Source organism: Dreissena polymorpha, chromosome 9 (assembly GCF_020536995.1).
Source record: "Dreissena polymorpha isolate Duluth1 chromosome 9, UMN_Dpol_1.0, whole genome shotgun sequence".
Lineage (NCBI taxonomy): Eukaryota > Metazoa > Mollusca > Bivalvia > Myida > Dreissenidae > Dreissena > Dreissena polymorpha.
The window spans coordinates 1,989,191-2,011,241 of record NC_068363.1 but is presented as its reverse complement, the minus strand read 5'-3'; the positions used below and the strand labels follow the sequence as shown (position 1 = coordinate 2,011,241).

At 37.4% G+C, this 22,051-nt stretch overlaps 1 pseudogene; it reads right to left on the bottom strand.

Moving 5' to 3' along the window:
* Nucleotides 1-13: 13 nt before the first annotated feature.
* On the bottom strand, nucleotides 14-8,082 carry LOC127844653 (U6 snRNA phosphodiesterase 1-like; annotated as a pseudogene).
* Between the last annotated feature and the right edge of the window lie 13,969 nt (nucleotides 8,083-22,051).

Sequence of the window (22,051 nt, the reverse complement as noted above, 5' to 3'; positions counted from 1 at the left end):
CGAGATAACAAATCTAAAGAATACTAAAATTTCGAAACTGCAAATTGTAAACGCTGTACTGCCATGATCTATATAGATAAAACATTTGTAACGTAGTTGTCCGTCCCGCTAGTTTAGTGGTCAGCACGTACACTTTTTCACCTCTACGACACCGGTTCGCTTCCTGCTCCCGGCGCAATGTTTTTTTGTTTTTGTTTTGTGGTCACCATACCGGACAGGTGGGGTTTTCTTTGGATAATTCTATCCCCCCGCAGCACAAGACCATATAAAAAATTGAAAAGTATTACAGTAAAAAAATAAATAGCTGGAAATTCAGAATTCGTCCCAACTGTCTAAGCTTATTAGGTAGGAGTGCTGGACACACTCCGGGTCCCAACATTTTGCAGCCTCAGGCGCAGATGGACCTCATAACCTTGGAAATACACACTGGGTGCAGCCTAGGCGCGTCGACTTAAAAAAGGAAACAAACTCACGTGCGGGAACACTCATTTTAAATTTAAATATTTAATACGATATTCTAACAGAAATTACACAACCACCTAAGTGTACATACCATGTTTGATAATTCGTTCGTTTGTTAGATTTCAGCATATACATGTATAAGGTCATATCGCTTTGGTAAGTTAGCTTATCCATATGTTCCTGGGTGAACTCAGATAGTCAAGTGCTCTTACGATTGAGCTCACCTGATCTGGCTATGTGCTCATACCTTCTTTCGAGAATCATCATGAAAGTATTGCCATTCTTAATGAACAAACATGCCTATGCGTATTGAAATTAAATTAACAAACAATATTCAACAGTAAAAAAGCATATATCCATGTCCATGGGCATGTGAAATCACATCCGTACATATAACATTATTAAATTAAGACCGTAAACAACGAAATAAAGGTAGGGTATGATGTACAAGTGTTATGATCGATCATGCCATGTTTTGTACATATCTGTTTCTGCTGAAACGTAATTTTAATAACCCACAAACATTTTATTGTAATAGAATGTTTTTACAAAAAGTGGTACAGAAAAATACACGCGGATTATCTTTTTAAACATATTTCTTGTTAGATTCGATCGAGAATTTAACCCGTCTCCCAGTTTCGCTGAATGGGTCAAGTTCCCCACGGGTACTACTTCCCCTTACCCCCAATTTTTGTCGTATCCAAAATGTTTCGTACCAAATTTTTTTTCGTACCCACAATGTTTGTACCCACATACACACTTTTGGTGATATAGATAAACTTTAACTGATGCTTTTATATCCATCCTCTTCAAAAGCATCGTCACACCAGTACTGTCTGTACTTTGATTAGCAATACAATCAATTCATATTATAAGGAACAATGGCTAAGTGGTTGAATATTCTATGTTGAACAGTTTAGGAGTTTTTAATTGGACGAGTTCTTGTTAACGGACAGATTTCCATGATGAATCCAGTATACACCCTCTACTTTGTTGCAAAAGGTGTACTAATTTACTCATTTTTATTTATTTTAACAATAATTATAGGTTAATATTGTTCATTTTTTAAATTATATTTTATTTAATGTAAAAAAACATATAACAATACAACAAATTTCAGAATAGTCTGAAATCAATTCACTCTAAGTGAAACCCAAACCACTTGTTTTATCACAATTTCTATTCGCACTGGTGTGAAAAGTGAACAATTTATTGCCAGCCTTCATGGAGACCGTGTCAACACGAAAATACTGCAGCTCCTCGTCCTCACTTAGTGCTGTCTTTAAGATGTCCTGTAAACACAAGCAAACAATGAACCCATTTATGCCTAGCGTCTAGAAAAGAGGCCTTTGCAAACAGCGTAGACCCAGATGAGACCCCGCATGATGCGTCGTCTCATTAGGGTCTACTCAGTTTGCTTAAAGGAATTTCTGTAAGAAATATTCTAAATACATGTACAGAAATAAATATACTAGACATCCCTAATTTTTGAAATAAAAGATCCAATTTAGAAAGATGGGAGAGTCCACTAAGCATAAATAGGTTAAGCAAAGACTGAGACTTTACTGTTTAGAAATGGACTCTGACAAATTTGTAGTCACTAAGAAAATTCAAATTAATTTAAGATCTTTCTTACTTGATTAAATTTTTAAGGCTTCATTTTCAACCCTAAGATACTGATGAGATGCAAACAGCATTAAACCTGAACAAAGAGTTACTTGCTGTTCTGGTTTTATGCTGGTTGCATAGATATAGCCATTTTCCCTTTGCTTCTGAGTTGGTAAGCGTTAGATGGCTTCATTCAATTTTATCAAAAACATGCTAATATTCCTTTTGCATTGAAACTCAAGAGGTGAGTGCAATCCTTTTATATTATACATAATTAACAAAAGCATAATTTGAATGGTTATACATGTATATTATATATTTAGCCTTTCTGAAAAAAAACTTTTGCTATGAGTCACTTATCAAGTTAAACTGTTGACTGTCTCTTAATCTAAGCCACAGTTTTTACTGTTCTATAAATTACCATGAAATAACTGGCTACTAATATATGTACGCAAAGTAGACCAAAAAGGTGTAGGGTAACCTTCTAAAAAGTAAGTCATTGTATAGGATACTTCTATTTGTACTGAAGCTCTACATTACAATTAACTCTTTCAGTGCTGGAACCGAATTTTGAAGGCCTTTGCAAACAGTTTGGATCCAGATGAGACGCCACAAAACGTGGCGTCTCATCAGGATCCAAACTGTTTGCTATTCTGATAGTATTCTTTGAAAAAATCGAAGAAAATGCTAATTTTAGAAATTCAGCAGACAACATTTTAGCAGACGACAAATTTCCCAGCATTCAAAGGGTTAAGGTATCCAAAGACTGATCACGACTTGTTTGTGGTTACATAAACTACTGAGGAGTTTAGAGATCATTATCAGTAATGTTTTTCATTAACTACATCAATTCAAAGAGTATCTGATCCCAATGTTCACACACATCTTAGGACCATCTACAAGCCGAATTCGTTTCCTGTGATGGTAAAAGCTGAGTGAAATTCTTTAAAACATAGTTGGCAATTTCATTATATTTTGCATACAATCTGCTATTACCATTTAAGGTGTGTGTAAATTCATAAATATTTTGTTATGCAATACTTATTTGACATTTCAAACACAGTTCTACCTGTGAACCTGTTTGGAGAAATATACATTACATCACTCCCTTATAAAACAAAACAAGACATGTGTTTGTCAGAAACACAATGCCCCCTATTGCACCACTTTGAAGCCATATATTTGACCTTTGACCTTGAAGGATGACATTGACCTTTCACCACTCAAAATGTGCAGCTCCATGAGATACACATGCATGCCAAATATGAAGTTGCTATCTACAATAATGAAGTTATTGCAAAACTTTAACCAAGGTTAAAGTTTTGGGACACACACAATGAATGAATGAATGGCAGACAGACAGACAGACAGGCCAAAAACAATATGCCCCTGATCTTTCAATCCAGGGGCATAAAAAATATGTTTCATAAGCCATATAACTTACCGTTTTACGTGCAAACATTTAGAACAGTTTGTTACTACCTGCATTCTGCGTTTGGTTTGCATAGATACCAGGTTAGTTACATCTCCCAGACACCAACCAATGCTGATGTGAAACAGTGGAGGCTGAAATCAAACACATCTTATAAGGGTCATCAACTTACTTTGACGTAAAACATGCCAGTTTGTGTAAAAATACAAAAAAAAAATTCAACACACCTTAAAAATAGCATTTTACAAAATGATGTAATATTTTCCCCAAAATTGTGCTTTCAAACGTTTAAAATCTTTCAAAAACTTGTTGGACATAACATTTTTTAATGGTTACAACAGTCACATGTCAATACCTTGTAGTAAGGGGCAAGTTATACTCCTTGAAGCATTTGTCGACTGCAGACGTGTATGACTCGAGAACATCATCTGCACAACTCACAGTCAGCGTAAGAAATGATCTACAAAGCACACACACACACACACTCTTATAAATAATATATTTGTTACACAGTTTTTTTAAAAACATATCACTATCAAGTGAAGTCAAAATTTATATAACCAATAGAATATTGGTTATGAGATATTATGCAAAAATATAAAATGTGAAGCAACTGTTTAACCACAATTTAGGATATGTAGTTAAGTTTGTTTTTATTAAGTTTGTCAGGTTTTAGAAAATACATAGACCTATACAATATAATAAGTATTAGACATTTTTAACACTCAACACCAATTTGAGAAGTAATTCACAGTTACAAGTATACCGTAAAAATTAAACTAAAAAAAATCCATGTAAGCCAATCACACTGCACTGAGGATATATGTAAAATGTATTGATCAGTAACATAAGACACATAGAAAGAAGGAAAATGCATATAAATTAACTGTAAGATTTAATTTTACTGATTACAACTTCCATGACAAATAGTTGATCATAGTATTATTATAGAGAATCTTGTAGGTAAATACATATATGCTACATAACAAACCTTGTTTTTTCATCATTGGACAAAACAGCAAGTCCACATACCTCACAGCAAGAACTGAAAAGAAACAAAGCATTTTAAGATATTAAACAGATGACTTAAACTGCTTTTTGTTTCTATACATTTAAATGGTCGTTTTGATAGCAATTGTGTTTTATTTATGGTTTTTGGACAAATTTTGATAGATATTGTGTCTTAAACAAAGCAAAGAAAAACAGTATGAAAGTTGTTTTTATGGTTTCAGGAAAAAACTAAGATTATGGTCATTCTGAAAATATTGCTGAATGCTAAGAATACTGCTAATTTGTATTGCCTGGAATACAAATTTGAACAGTCAAATCCTACACACAAGTATACTGGACATTTAATATTTAAGAAATAAATTATGTATATATATAAATCAGCACTCATTAACGTGTTAGCCAAGTTTAAAGAATTTAATGTACATTACATTATTTTTCATAAAAGTTTTCCAATCAGATACAGAATGCAGAGAAATGCCCAAAATTACTAATTTAAACAAAAATTATAAAACTATTGTAAAATGGCCATTACTAATTTTCCATTTACACCTTAATGTGGAACACTATTAGCATGCTCCTTTTACAAAGTTGGTAATATTCCAGATTGGATGCCCACATAAATTGCTGCTTATTAGCAAAAGATTTTTGTCTGCTCCTTTAAAGAGCCTGTTAAGTGATGAGTTAGAAATAACCCAGAGTCAACATATGTTTAAATGATTGCTTGGGAGCAGAATCTTTTATATTATATTCTGGGAAAACTGGACTCAATGCATGTGCGTAAAGTGTTGTCTCAGATTAGCCTGTGCAGTCATCACAGGATAATCATGGACAGCACTTTCTGTCTAGACTGGATTTTCATTAAAAACACACCTCCTTCGAACCAAAAAATCCATTTAACTCTTTCAGTGCGGGAACCGAATTTTGAAGGCCCTTGCAAACAGTTTGGATCCAGATGAGACGCCACAGAACAGTTTGGATCCAGATCACAGAACGTGGCATTTAATCTGGATCCAAACTATTTGCTATTCTGATAGTATTCTTTGAAATAAAATCGAAGAAAATGCTAATTTTAGAAATTCAGCAGACGACATTTTAGCAGACGACAAATTTTCCAACATACAAAGGGTTAAGCTGAAACTGTACAGGCTAATCTGGATTAGGCACATGCATTAAGCCCAGATTTCCCAGAACAAGGCTCATTTACTTACGAAGGTTGCTCAGCAAATGATGTTCGAAGCATCTCTCTCATATCGTCTATCCAGTGGTGTCATAGTGTGACAGTCCTTGACAGACTCATGTGGTAATCCTCCATCGGCTGAAACTCAAGTGGCTGCAGGCATCGGAACAGCTCAGATTGCAGGCGTGCGAAATGGTCCTCTTCACAACCACTGTCTGAAAAAAAACACAGGAAAAAGTTGCTTCATGCATGTGCCCAAGATTTGCTTATCAGGCACAACACTTTCCACATGTGTGGTATGTTTTGTTTAACGGAAGTCTCTTCTTAGCAAAAAATCAAGTTTTGGGAGAAAGTGACTGTTTGTATTTTCTATCAGACTTCAGGATGAAAGTCAACTAACATTCATACAAAGTAATGCTCCTTACAAGGTGCATACACCAATGTAGCCCAGTTTCCTTCTTCATGCTTGAATGACCGCAGACGACCACTGTGTTCTGCAGGATTGTCTTTAGACTTCACTGACCTATCAATGAACAGGCCTGCCACTTCAGCTGGTAGGGGTAACTTTTCCCTGGAGGAGAATCATTAATGAGTGTTTAATCTGCTTGAAATGAACTTGATTGACTTAGGGTGGGCTTCAACATGGGAAAAGGAGCACATGTCCCGGAAAGTTTGTTATATAATGAGAATGCCAAGATAATTCAGAAACTAGAAATGGCGCGGCAGAGGCCGACGCGTATCCCCACGCCGAATGTTTGACCTAGGTGTGCCCCAGGGTTGGTAATGGGGCCATGCATAGCTGAGATTGACCGTATTGTCATAAGAGAAGTTCATCATCAATTAGAAGTGAATTGGTGTAGAAATGAAGAAATTATAGTAAAAGGCAATTTTGGGTGGGTGTGGTCTATGTGGGCGGGGCACCCCAGGGTTGGTAATGGGGCCATGCATAGTTGAGATTGACTGTATTGTCATAAGAGAAGTTCAATATCAATTTGAAGTGAATTGGTGTAGAAATGAAGAAATTATAGTAAAGGCAATTTTGGGTGGGTGTGGTCTATGTGGGCGGGGCCCCAGGGTTGGTTATGGGGCCATGCATAGTTGAGATTGACCCTAATGTCATAAGAGAAGTTCAGTATCAATTTGAAGTGAATCCGTGTAGAAATGAAAAAAGTATAGTAAATGGAATTTTTTGGTGGGTGTGGCCTATGCGGGCGGGCGCCCCAGGGTTGGGATTGGGGCCATGCATAGTTGAGATTGACCCTAATGTCATAATAAAAGTTCAGTATCAATTTGAAGTGAATCCGTGTAGAAATGAAAAAATTATAGTAAATGGAAATTTTTGGTGGGTGTGGCCTATGTGGGCGGGGCGCCCCAGGGTTGGGAATGGGGCCATGCATGGTTGAGATTGACCGTATTGTCATAAGAGAGGTCCAGTATCAATTTGAAGTGAATCGGTGTAGAAATAAAGAAGTAAATGTAAAATAACCTAAAAAAATGAGTGATAATTTCTGACGCGGCCCCACCCCAGCCGCTATAACTTTTGACCCAGGGGTCAGATCAAAATTCCAAATAGTGCAGGGTCGCACATATGCTCATAGCTACCATGTGTGTAAGTTTCAAGGTTCTAGTGCTTTTAGTGTAGGAGGAGATAGTGGCCAGGACGGACGGACAGACGGACGGACGGCGGAGATAACCACAATATCCCCACCTTTTTTTCAAAAAGCGTGGGGATAATTAAAATTAGAAACGGAGACGTTTTTTAAATAAAAAAAAACAAAGCACAATTTAAGAGGGCTGGTTGCTTCGGATGTGTAGCCCTGGAATCAATGTTGTGTTTTCTTGAATATCCTAATGCACCAAATTACGTAATTTTTTTTGTAAAACAACATGTATGGAGGAGGCTTCCTCCCAGACCTACCCAAAACGGCCTCCCGGTGTCTGAAAAAAATACTGTGAAAAGCACATAATTTTAACCTAAATATTCACCAAACTGAGCACATTTGTACAGTTTCGTAACAAGTTGACGCCAGGAAAAGATCTTCTATTTAAAAGGAGTCCTGTGTCCGGGGAAGAAGTGTATTGAAGTCCGAAGTGATATTTTGTCCGAAATAAACTTCCTTTGCAGAGAAGTGGTTTTAATGCTGATAGATAGAATTTAGTTATTGATTTTTTTTTTCAGGAGTTTCAGGAAACACGAACCTTTTTGTAACAGAAACTTTATTTGATGAAACTATTGTATCTTTGTGTTCTTCTTCGTCCGAAGAATCTGAACTCGAGTAACTCACCAGACGGGACATATTATTGCAATGAGTTTTTGTATCGACACCGAAGATTATTAAGGTTACACGCAACTAAACATTCCTGGCAGTTCTCCAAAATCCTCACAGCAGTATAAACGGCTGTCCGGTTAACACAGTGCAAATGCTTCTTCGAATGCGATCAGAGTTCTTTTTAAACAACCGGTGAATGCCAGTTTGTTTGCTGGTCGACCAACCGGAAAGGTGCGGTACATGTTTCAGACCTATAAACTCCAGCTAGTTTTCCCATGCAACAAAAGACAATAAAAAATCAAATACTATGCAATCAGTAAAAACAAATAGCTGAAATTGCAGCTACGGGGCCCGTATTCACCAAACAATTCTTAGACTTAAGTCTAAGAATAAAGAAAATTCTTTAATAAATATTCAAGCATTTCTTTAATTTTAAGTCAAACTCTGCAGTAAACATCTCTGTCTATATTATTCTTCATATAGAACAGTTTGTTCATGACATAATCACCCGTTCAGGCCTGTATATATTCAAACACTGAACACATTTTTCTTGGTTCCAAGTCTATTATTTATTCTTAAGTAATTGCAGCTACCGGTATACTTAAAAAATCGTATCAACGTGCACGAATCTTGTAAGATTACCTAAGTAGGATATTTAGAGGGGAATCTCCTTACCGAGAATGCCACAGTAAAAAACAGATGGACTTGATACTGCAGTGATTTCTACAACTACTCGTGTCAGCTAGATTCTATTCTCCTACAGAACGATCCCAGACCAGAAGTGGACGACGAAGTCTGTCCATTCGGGTGCCGGTCAACTCGTACCTAAGTCAACTCGCACGTTTTTTGGTTAACTCGCACGACATTTCTGGTCAACTCGCACTTTTCAAAGTCAACTCGCACGCCACGAAAAAATATATTGAAATAGATGAAGGATGTAATATGATCAGTAGTTTATAAGAAGTTTATAAGTAAAAATAATAATAATTATGTCCTTTTTCAATAATCTGAATATACGGTTGTCACATTTAATGGCTGTTTTTTACTTGTGGTCGGTGTTTTTCACGGGTTATATGAACGTTTGTAATAGGTGTGAAAGGTCTTATATACAACTAACAATTATTAAAATGGCAAAGCATTAATCAATTAAACTAAATTGGTATGATAATTAATCAGTGATACTTTAATGTTTGTCACAAAACGGAGAATGTTTATTTAGCTTGTAAGTAATTAAAATGTTTTACTTTTATAATCAGGTGTGAGTAAAATTAAAGAAAATTAAAACGAAAATTAGGTGATGTTTGTTGCATGCGGTTATTTCACAATAGATCAAAGTTTCTAAGTTATGTATATACATCGACTAAATTAAGAATTGGTTATCATTATCAACATATATGTGCTACGGAATACATACGAATAGTGACTTAAATAAATATTTTTTATTTGTTCATGCTATACAATTTAATATTTAATTAATTAATGTAGAACCGTAACTCATGTACAAATTTTAAAAATGTATGTAAATTTTATTAAAGTATTAAATTAATAAACATTTGATTCTTGTAAAATTGTATGATTGAGAATTATTGTAAAATTAATCATTGTTTTGTACAACCATGTTTAAATAAGCATTTTGTAATGCTAAGTTATGACGAAACATTAATTTTCCTTTCAAATTTAACTTCAGGTTGGCACAGACGTCTCAATGGGAGAGCGGGGATTGCCCCTCCCATGTACCTCCTCATCCGTCTTCTTTCTGACGAGGCAAACGTTGCACTTCGGAACGTACAGCTGGTTACGGAGCTGCAAAACCATGCAAGGCCAGGTTGCCAGGTTGTGGTCATTGTACAGGCGGGGCGAGGTATCCGCAACGGCACTACTGAAACAGATGAGCACAAAGTACAAGCACTGTGCTTGAAAATATGTATAAAACAGATGAGCACAAAGTACAAGCACTGTGCTTGATTGAACTACAATGTAAATATCTTGTAAATATTGAAAAAAAAATACTTAGATGTATCTCTCCTTGTGTTTGAGTTTATATTTACTGTGTGAAAAGGGTTATTCATCGGAGTTTTCATATAGGCTTGCCCATGTAATGCTAGGTGGCAGTTTGGGTTTAGTTCTTGGCCTCTACAATTATTAGATGTATCTCTCCTTGTGTATATATTGTAAATCTTTGATTATGTGTGAAAATATTGAAATAATTTTTTTTTTATAGATGTATGTCGCCTTGTGTACATATTGTAAATCTTTGATTATGTGTGAAAATATTGAAATAAATATTAAAAGAAAAGTATGTAGATGTATGTTTACATGTGTACATATTGTAAAGCTATGATACTGTGTGTAAATATATTGAAATAAATATTACAATAAAAGTATATAGATGTATGTCTACTTGTGTACATATATAATGCTTTGATAATGTGTATTAATAATGTAATCAAAATTAAAATAATTGTTACAAAATATATGTTTAAAAGTACTTAAAATGTCAGTTTTAATGTGCCGATAACGTTACCATGGTATAAACAATATTTTGTGATTTTTGTTGTTGTTATTTTGTAAATATTTTTCAATAAAAAGTATTTACTAAACTCTGAAAGTATTAATCATTTGTTTTTATGCATAAATTACTCATTTAGAACCCATTAATACATCAATATTTTTACTACCGTGCGAGTTGACTTAGGTACGAATTAACTTCCGTGCGAGTTAACCAAAAAACGTGCGAGTTGACTACCGTTCGAGTTGACTTAGGTACGAGTTGACTGTTAACCGTCCATTCTTAAGGTAGAGGTGGAGGAGGCAGTGCATTGTCTTAAGGCAGCAAAATCTCCGGGAGTGGAAAACGTCCATTCCTAGCTGATTAAGAGGAGACCAAAGAAGTGGACCCAGCCACTGGTCAACCCCTACTAAAAAATGGCAATATCAAGTTGTGCGAAAAATCAGCCTCATTAGTCATCACGGAGAATTAATGCTACTCAATCGATTGAAAAGTAAGGCCGAGGAAATTCTGGTCGAAGAGCAGGTTCGATTCGATCAGAGCTGGGCGGAGCACAGTGGAATAGATCTTCAACTGCAGCGTCATCATTGAGAAACACTTGCAACACCAACCTTTTCCACAACTTCATGGACTTTACGAAAGCGTTCGACCGAGTTTGATAGGATTGCCTTTGGCTTGTTATGAGATAATTCAACATTGACGAAGCGCTGGTAAAAGTCATCAAATACTCTACTGAAACGCAGCAGTGGAGTACTTCTTAATTAGACAGCAGGGACTTCTTCAGGGCGTCCGTTAGAGATGTCTTCTTTCCTCCGTCCTGTTTAACATTTTCCTTGAGCAGCTAATGCAAGAGACTCGCCATGGCCACCACACCTCTATGTCAATCGATGGAAGACACAACTCAAACTTGAGATTCGATGATGACATTGACTTCATGGTTGTCACCAACAGTAAACTTCAAGATCTCACCAAAATACTCTATGAGAAAGAGAAGTAACATGCGGGAACAGCACGGCAAACACCATTCAGACATCACCATGAACGGCGAGAAGCCGGAAGAAAAGACAAACTTTAAGTACTTGGGAACAACCCTGTCAAAGGATGGGACCAGTGCCATCGAGGTCCTAAGGAGAATTGTCATTGCGACCGTAGCGATGGCCAGACTAAGCAGGTTGTGGACAAGTAGTTCTATCAGCTTCCACACGAACTACAGGCTCTAAAAGTTCTTCGTAGTCTCCCTTCTTATGTAAGGCTACGAGACTGGACTTTTCACGCAGACTCAGAACGCGGGATACAGACATTTGAACAGAAACGTCTCCGAAGACTGCTGAGCATCTCCTACACGGAGCACAAGACCAACGAGTGCGTCAGACACATAACTTCAACAATTGTTGGCCCACAACATCCTTTTCTTGCGACCTTCAAAACACTTGAGCTGGCTTCATACATGTCGTCAGGCAAGACTATCTGTGCAATTGTTCTCTAGGGCAAGTTCGAGAGATGTCGCCGTAGAGGCCGCCAGAAGGAAAAGCTTGTTGGACAATGTGAAAGAGTGGACCTCCCTTCACATTGATGAATTACTCTCAGAAGCCAATAAAAAGCATGACTGGAGGAGGATTTCTGTGTCGTCGTCCATCATCCCCCCCCAACGGCAAGACCGGTCAACGGAATGATGATAATGGTGGTGATGATTCTCAGTCACATTCCTGGATACCACATAATGCAGCATCGATAAGGCACGGAAACTTTTCGAAATACGCACATTAATCTTGAAACGACAGCTTGAAATACAAACAAAAATTACTTCAGAAGTGTAATTTTTACTGTATAAATAAGAAAAAAACACACACTAATATAATATATTTGAGTTGTAATTTCTTCGATAATCACATTAGTATTTTGTCTATACACGTATATTGCATAACATTTGGTCATCTTTAGTACGAGACATTCATAACCCAAACCGTTGCAAGGCTATTCCCTTACTAGGTAAGCGCTGATCAATGTATGCCGTTACTCAAGACATTACTTCAGAACTGCAGTGTTAAGTCACACCATATATCGGTAGTTCAATTATTTTTATAAAAGAAACTGGTTAAAATAAATTATAATTTATTGATACTTTTGAAATGAGGATTTCCCCTTAAAGGGATCTTTTCACGCTTTGGTAAATTGACAAAATTGAAAAAAGTTGTTTCAGATTCGTAAGTTTTCGTTTTAGTTATGATATTTGTGAGGAAACAGTAATACTGAACATTAACCATGCTATAATATAGCCATTATATGCATCTTTTGACGATTTTAAAACCTAAAAATTATAAAGCGTTGCAACGCGAAACGATTGAATAATTTGGAGAGTTCTGTTTTTGTCGTTAAATTTTGTGAAACTACGAAGATTGCTTATATAAGGTATAAAATACGTCAATAATGTGTACACGGCGGAATAGCTCAGTAGGCTAAGGCATTTTCACTTCAGGACTCTGGCAGGACTCCAGTGGTCACTGGTTCGAAACCTGCTCCGGGCAATGTTCTTTTCCTTTTTTTATTTTTTTTCTTGATTTTTTACTGGAGCTTTTACGATCCAATGTTTAAATTTATCAATATAAAGCATTTAATGAATAAGTTAAAAAAATGCCAAAATCTGTGAAAAGGCCCCTTTAAAGGTTCTTCTTATTCTAATATAAGGTAAGCATTGCTTCGAAGTATTATAGTTCCCGTTTACGTATTCATAATTTTATCGAGCTCTGAGATATTTCCAATTAATTTGTGTGAAGACAAACAGCCATGAAGAAACTGGCATAATCATATGTAGTAACTCCATGTTTTTTCTTACCAAGAAAACATGCGTACACTATAATAATAACTATGGCCATTGTTTAGATACTGGTGACAACGAGATTTATGTTTTCTTTATTCTATTGATGACATGATGTTAATTTGCATGGATTTAAAACTCATTTTATTATTGTGTATGTGTGTTTATGACGATGATAAATTAATGTTCAATTTAAAATTAACTCGTTTCTGATCTTATCTGACCGCATTGATCAGTTTCCCTAATAGTGTGTTGTTGATTCTTTTATCTTCCATAGTTTTGTTTACGCTATAAGGCATAAGTTTTAGCTCACCAGATGTGCACGAGCTCGTGCTGGCTTATTTTCGTCTTTCTTTTCCGTTTAACGTCCGCCATGAGGCGTCTGCCGTCCATCGTCATCATTTGCCTGTTGGACACTATCGAGGCAAAATATATCGCCTACTCTTCATGAATCTCGGTCAGAATATATGTCCCAATAAAACTAGATTACATGTCAAATTAAACAGAACCATTGTCAACACTTTTAATGCCTCATTTATTTTCCAATCTTCATCAAATAAGAACATTTGTGAAATTATATATCGTGCACGACTGAAACTGGGTCACGTTGGTTTTAAGACTCGGACACTCGGAGAAATTAAAGAGAGATTTTTGTTTAAATTATAGAAGCATGGAAAATAAGCAGTGACGTTGTTTTGTAAAAATCACAAGGTCAATAGGTCAAATCAAAGAACAATATTCTAACACTTACAAAAAATTATCGCAATAATATTTTAGCTGAATTCAAAACTGGGTCAAATGAATTAAAAAAGAAGGTCACTCGGTCAAATTAAATAAATAGCTTGTGAACACTCCAATGGCAAAATTAATGTATTGCAAAATCTTAATAAAATTTCCTCAAAATATTTGTCCTAAGGATATCCTTGCCAAGTTTCAAGCTGAGCCAAAGGTGGGTATAACTTCGTCACCATTTTAAATTCAAGACAAAGCTGTTGAACACTCTAAAGGCAAAATTTATTGTCAAATATTTATACAGCTTTGTCAGAACGTTTGTTCCAATGACATCCCGGCCAAGATCGAAACTGGGTCAAGTGGAGTTAAGAACAATGTGACTATTAAAAATTTAAGAAATCGCGTTCGAAACCTCAAATAACAGTTGTTTACGCATTATCTTGAAACTTGCTTAGAAAATTTGTTTTATGCTCCGCCTAGTGAGATTTGGTAACAGTCCATTAAAAATCAAGCAGCCAAGAGGGTATTGCAGTTTTCCTTTTGTGGCTATCTTTCGAGCTTTTCGAAACTATCTCAAAATAATGTCTTGCTATGCTTTCTGGGTTCGAATATGAATATGTTTAGTACTTGGCTTGGCTGCCACTTAAAAGGGCAATTTTCCGCATATTGTGAAACTTTGTGAACACTGCCTTCTGAACTCAAGTCCTTTGCAAATTACTAGCAATATGATTTATTATTGTTTTTAATGCAGTGGAAATAGCTCAACGTTCGTCTCGTGGTCGTCTTATAATCATCATAGTCCACGCAGTTATCGAGAACACTTTCGGTTTAGTCAAGTTTACGTCTCGTCCCGCCAGGTATCGTCTAACGACGTTTCACAACACTCTCCCCAACCCTGATGATGAAGGCCCGCTGCAGGGTGGGAGCGCCTGAACTGGATTGGATAAACAAACTGCAACATACATAGGACGACAGGAATATTCCACCGACTATTTGCTCTAAAAACTTAATTTAATTTTATTTTCAATTAAAACTTTCTCTGGGACTTTTTAAGCACCCAATATTAATAAGTTTTAACTACAAGTGATTAACATTCAAACCCCAGAATTATAAGATTAACATTAAAGCCCCAATGTTAAAAAGTCAATATTCCATACCTAAAACCATTATATATCACTTTAGATTCCGTTTCATGTTATCATAACTACCTTGGATTTAAATGAAAATCCTAGTACCAAAGTAGTGGATGAGTCTTGACCTTAAATGGGATTTAAAGTTTTAACCCATTTATTTCTTTACATGAAGTGCACTTGTACTTGTCATTATCCAGAGCGTCTGTCTGTGTAATGTTCACACACGATCCATGATACCAAGTATCACAATAGTCACACTGAATCATAAATCGTCCATCCCATGGTTTTCGGCAAGTGCAGTATATATTTATTGTGTTGTGTTGTAACGTCCGCTGGAGAACTAGTCAACCCATTGTCTTTGACTCAGTTTGGCAATTTCCGACTCCTACAGGGCATCATCCGGTCGTGGTTAAATAAAAACACTAAGTTTCTCAATCTAACACGGTAGAGGTACGCAGACAGTTTTTATGCTCCCCGAAATATTTTCGGCGGAGCATATAGTTGCCAGTTTGTAGTTCCTTCCGTCACTTTTTTTTGACAGTTTCTCATAGCACCTTCAATTCTTTAACGATATCTTTCATATTTGGCATGAACCATAATTACTCTATGTTTTCGGACACGTAAAAATAATTATTTATTTTCGTGTCCGAAAACTTAGATACGAAAAATATTCACAAAATACAGGTGTCCGAAAACTTAGAGTCGAAAATTGAAGTGTACGAAAATAGCGTCAATTGTATCAACGACTACCGGTAATAGCACGCGCTTGTAAAATACCATGCCGCAAAGTATAAATTACAGTTAAAAATGTTTGCACTGCATTTTAAATTATTTTAAATGCTTCATTTATGTGAAAGAAAGTTACTACAAGGTTGTACTTTGACAAACGTGTTCAAAGATGAGCATGTGATGTACCGATACACGCTAGTATGAACCTGTAATTAACGCAATACAAAAGCAAACTATGAATTCATTGTTTGTTCATTTCCAATATTTGTTGTCTAACACCTTCCATTGTTCGTGAAACTTGCAATAGGGTGCATCACGCTTCGAAGCGTTTAGTTTTTGTCACAGTTATATTACTGAGATGGGATTGTACCATTGCGGTAGATAATGGAACTGTTAATTGGCACTACCCCTGGTTATTGTCATAAAGCTTATGCTATCGGGCGAAACCATTGTTTAATACCGGTTTACAAGGTTATTTACCCAATAACGCATATGTAATTGTCCGTTACCCTCAGGCATGCACCTGCCATGTTTTATGATGTTAATCTGGTTTTAAACCCCATGATCGAAGTGTCATAAGATATCGAAAACAGGACCGAAGTTTAGTAAAATAGCGCTGTAAAATATACTGTCCGAAAACTTAGAGACATTAATTATGGACGAAAACTCGTGTGTCCGAAAATTAAGAGTCACGAAAAATAATTATTTTTGCTTAAAAAGGGGATGTCCGAAAACATACAGTGTCCGAAAACATAGAGTAATTACGGTAGGTACCTTGCATGGACCTCTACCTTTTGATGAGGTTTGATGTCACTGGGGTCAAGGTCAAGGTCACCAAGGCTAATAATAGATTTTTCCGTCACACTTTTTTGACAGTTTCTCACAACACCTTCAATACTTTACCGATCTTTTTCATATTTGGCATGTAGGTACCTTGCATGGACCTCTACCTTTTGATGAGGTTTGAGGTCACTGGGGTCAAGGTCAAGGTGACCGAGGCTTATAATAGATTTTTTTAGGTGGTTATTAACACATAGATTGACAAAGCGCATCATCGGGGAGCATCCATTAGTTTCACTGATATTCTTGTTGTATAATTAGCACCGAACCTTTCCATGGTGGACATTATTTCTTGCACTTCCATTTTAGGACAGCTGTGTAAAATATACACATCATCCCCTTCAGCATTTGGCCTAAAGGGAACTCTTAAGTATGTTTTGTTGAATATTTCAGGGGTTTTCTGGCAGTGACATGAGGCAGCTGAATATCCTCTATTGTTCTGGACACGTTCTCTTCCTGGTTGTCATATCTACAGGAAACATGGGGGGAACATTAACTGCGCTGGTGTGTTATCCTCCCTGTCCAACATCAACAAATTGGCAGTAAAATTCGTGCTTTTGTTCACAGAGGCCCTGAGTGCACCCGCTATATGCTGAATGCTTTTGTCCCATGTACGTTCCACTTGTCCATTTGCTGAAGGTTCATAGGGAGTTTTCATTGTTTAGTGTATATCTAGAGCTTCGCATACTGCCTGGAAAAATTTACTGTCAAAGTTGCTCCTTGGTCAGAGAACAGCTGTAATGGGTAACCGAACATTGCAAAAAGGTGTCTATGACCTTAGCTGTCACTTCCGCTTTCTGTGATGGTAAAGGAACGCACTCTACCCATTTCGTAAATTGGTCGACTATCATTAGGCAGTACTCGTTGCCGCTTGGTGTTTTGGGTAAAGGTCCCAATAAATCAATATGGACTCGTTCCAATGGATAGCCAGCTTGATACTCAGTACGTGAAACCCTTCCATAGCTCTTGGTTTTCTTATTCTTGCTGCAAACATCACATGTCAGAACATAGCTTTCAATGTCTTGGGATTAACTGTACCAGTAGAAGTTCTTTTTTAACTACGCGTTGGCTATATCAAAACCATGATGACCAGAAGAAGGAATGTCATGGTGACGTTGCATTGCAACTTCCCGCAGACTGCATGGTGATACCAACGGAAGGTCAGGAGAATTGTTATTGATCTTAAAAAGAACACTGTCCACTAGTTGTAACAGCTCGTTGTTAATCTAATAAGTTTTGGCTTCCTGACTGGCTATAAATAGCCCCCTTCATCAGGAACTGTCGTGGTCTTTACAACCGGCTCAGAACAAACCTCATTGTTTCATCTTCTTCTTGAGCTTTATTTAGCTCTGGGAAAGTGAATCCCCAGCATTAATGTTGCTATGTCGGATGATCTTTTTATACACTAACTGTACAGGCATAGTTTCTTTGCAGACTTATGCTTATGGAATTCTGATGTTTATTCGGTCCTTCTACACTTACTGAGTACATCTCTCCAGAAACAGGCTCTCGGGACTCAGCATGCCCCGATGTTGATGAGACTATCCTGGTTACGGGATTATGAAATCCGATTAGTCTTCTTTCCTATTCACTCCTGGATCCCAAACAGCTCTGAAAAGCTTTAAAAATTCCTGTTCATCAGACAACAGGTCGGAGATAACTGTATTCTCCTGCTCCTCTACAGTTGTATCTTGCCATGTATTCAGCACACATTTATTGTCCGTGATTTCTTCAAATTCTGTTGCTGCTTCGACAGTCAAACCTCCTGTTGCTTAAGGAACTGCGTTATCTACCTCCTCAATGAACTGACCCCACTCCTAATCTGCCCTGATGCATTAGGGACATCCTCCACAGGGTTAATCACAGACCTTGAAACCCGGGTAAATATGAAGAACAAGGCAATATGCCGTCTGGAAGCCGATAGAGTGCATCTGCATAGTCATGTAGAACGCCCGCTCTATGCTGGACAACCACGGAAACTGTGACAATTCTTCCCTTCATCTTCCAACCTTATAAGAAGTCCTGCGAGTTGTGCCTTCAGCTCATAGTTAAACTTTTAATAGGATGCCTCGTTCACATCTTTGAGATGATCTGGAACTGTTGTAGTGTTTGCAGTACTGTCTTCATTGGGTTGTGAAAACAAACATTTGTTTTTCGGTCACAGCACTGTGTTCTTTGGATTGTGAAAACATTCCACTATTTTTTGTTACATCACTGCGTTCTTTAGAATGTGAAAACATCCCATTAGTTTGTGTACTTATGTCATTTGAAGACAATTGACGTCTTGTGTCATTTCATCTTCCTGGGATCCACCATATTTCCCCGAATCATCCATCGTGGTACATGCAAAGGCGTGTCCTATTTATTTGCTCTTTTCAAGAGTTTGGTTATTATCTGTACGATTTACCAAGCAAACTATGGGATCTTCCCGTTTCTTCCTAACCTCCCTTGGTGCTACCAGCTTCAAGTCTTCATTCGGTTGGAAATAGTAGTCGGTATCCAGCTTCGATGACATCGCACATTTCAATCGAACAACAGTATTCGGTGGAATTACTGTTCGTTTTATGGTGGTCACATTTTCCACTGTGGGTGCGCTTTCTTTAAACGTACAATGCACAGGTATTCTTTCACCGTTCAGTATTTAAATGTTTGAAGCCATGTTCAGCATAATTCCTTAATGGCTGAATAGGTAATGTCCAAACAACATGTCATTACTTATTGGTTCATCATAAACCCGTTCTTTAAAAGTTTGACTTCCTAACTTCATGGAAAAAAGCTTTATGATGAATCCCTTCATAGTTGAATCTTTTTAAGCGAATTTCATTTGAACATCTTGAACGTTGGATGGTTTTCTTGTAACTGTTTCATAAATGTTTGTAGATATAATTGTGATTTCAGCACCAGAGTCTAATTGTGCTATAATTGGAATGTCGCAAACCTTGATTTTATCTGATGACGAACCTCCGCGAACTACATGTATTTTTGGAATTTCTAGCTCGTATGAAGTATTTTTTGAAATTGGTACGCTTGAAATGCTGTATTCTTTTTGTATTGTAATGTTCCTTATTTCCATTGTCAGAATTATTTGGTATATACGGATTGGGCTTTGAAATTGTTGTTGTTGTTGTTGTGGGATTTGACATAACCCCAATTGACACAGGAATTATGGGAAGCTGCCTCCGTCGTATTGGTTTCGAAAGAACTCCATATGACCCTGGAATTATGGGAAGCTGCCTCCGCTCTATGGGATTGGACGGAACCCCAGTGGAATCAATGTCTGTTTTTTGTGGTGTTCCTCACCTGAAGACGTTGATATTTCTTCATATGGATTGCATGAGCCTAACTTTACTGCTGACAGGATGCCTGACTCTTTGCCTCCTGTCTTTTAGAGTTTAAATCAGGGTTGGTTGCTCATCCTTTCGGCTCATTTTCCTTCTATTTGGTAACCAATTGCTTTAATGGTCTGCAATATCTCTTCCTATGCCATTTTTTCCGGCAAAAAAAACATATGCCACTTAATGTATTTTTTGGCGAGGACTTCTTCCTTTATGGTGTTGGCTTCGTTAACTTTTCTCTCTGAGCGGATAAACTGTTGAGCATTTTTTCAAACGTTGATAGTTTATCATCGTTACTGCTGCTGACAAGATTTACTGCTCTGTCCTTTGGTACCGTGCTGCCATCCACCGCCTGTGTAATGTACTGGCTGTGTCTTACTAGGTCAATAGCTTTTTGTATAGACCTTGGTCGTTGAAGACAGAAATGTTTCCCAGCCTCTTTGTCCATACATCCTTGGCATAATTTCGATACACTCTGCACTCTTTTGTATTGAACTAGGATATTTTGAAATGCAGGTGTGGCTCGAGTAAGTTCTCTATCTGCCCATTCTTCTATTGATTCATGATGACCTTGAATGCCTTGGTGGAATTTTACCTTGCTCAATTCGCGAAACTCTTTGGTCCCAAATCTTCATTTCATCTTCTGCACGATGTCTGTATAGGACAGCCATTTCCACATGCTTGTTTCGATGGTGAAGTAATCCAAGGCCTTTCCCTCCATATACCAGTTCGATTAGTCTCTGCATTGACTATCTGACCAGCGATTTACGGCAAATATTTGTTTGAAAAAAAGGCCAGTTGGTGGAGCCATCATATTAGAGATTCTTTGGTTGATGTCTTGGCATACCTCTTTTTGGAAAACAATGATATAATCTTTCTTTCCTTGATCTTGAACGATGCCGGACAGGAACTGTATCCTCAGTGTAGGCAGAACAAAACCTGATACTTTCCTGCCTCTTACTTCTTTGAAAAGTAGGTTCACCCGGGACCGGTTAATGATGTCAGTTACAGTTGATCTAATCGGGATAAATAATACCCCGTTCATACTGACGAATTGTATGTAACATTTGTGTCTCTTCATGCTGTTGATGTATGTTATTATCAATCTGGGAATAATCAATACCCTGATGACCCTGGTTAAAGAAGGTATACGGCTTGATTTGAATCACGTCGTTGATAATATGCACGCTCAGGATATTCAATACCTAGCTGACTTGGGTGGATGGGAGATGGCATACTTCTATGCTTATGCAAATCCATTTTCTTATCATCTGCATCATCGGGACAATCTATACCCCGCTCATCATTAAACTTTAACTGTAAAATGGGAGCTTTGATATGTCCAGTTACTGGGGGTAGACTCCATACCTTCGTAAGTTCTGACCATCGTGTTACTTGTTCTCTCAAAAGAGGATCGTCTGACGTGCTCTTTTGGAATTACCACTGTGACAGTCTGCAACCCCTCAGAGGGTCGCCGTGGTGTAATGGATATGGTGTCCGCCTAGCGATCGGGGGGTCATGGGTTCGATCCCCACCGTGGGAGCGTTCTTTAGATCTCCCTCAAAGACCCCAAGTACTGGTTCTAGGCCCAGGAAACGAACTCAAGAGCGTTTATATAAGCCTTAGGCTTTCGATGCAATCGAGCTAAAATAAATAGGTTTAAACTAACCCCTCAGTCAATCTCCAACTATCCAGATTGACCTCTTCCTCCGTCGCTTTGTAATTACGGTGTAACTCGTCAAGCTGCACCATGAAGAAACCACGATCCCCACCAGTCTGGTTGGATGATAGTTGTTAAGTTGCAACAGGCCTCATGCCCATGTCATTAGGAAGCCCCATGTATGCAAGCGGTGTTCTCCGAACATAACTTAGATCTTCTTCTGAAGAAAAATCTACATAACAAATTCGATTTTCTGTCAAATTGCTCAAGACTTGTGACACAAAGCATAATTAAACCACATGCATAAGCCCAACTTTACTGCTGACAGGATGCCTGAC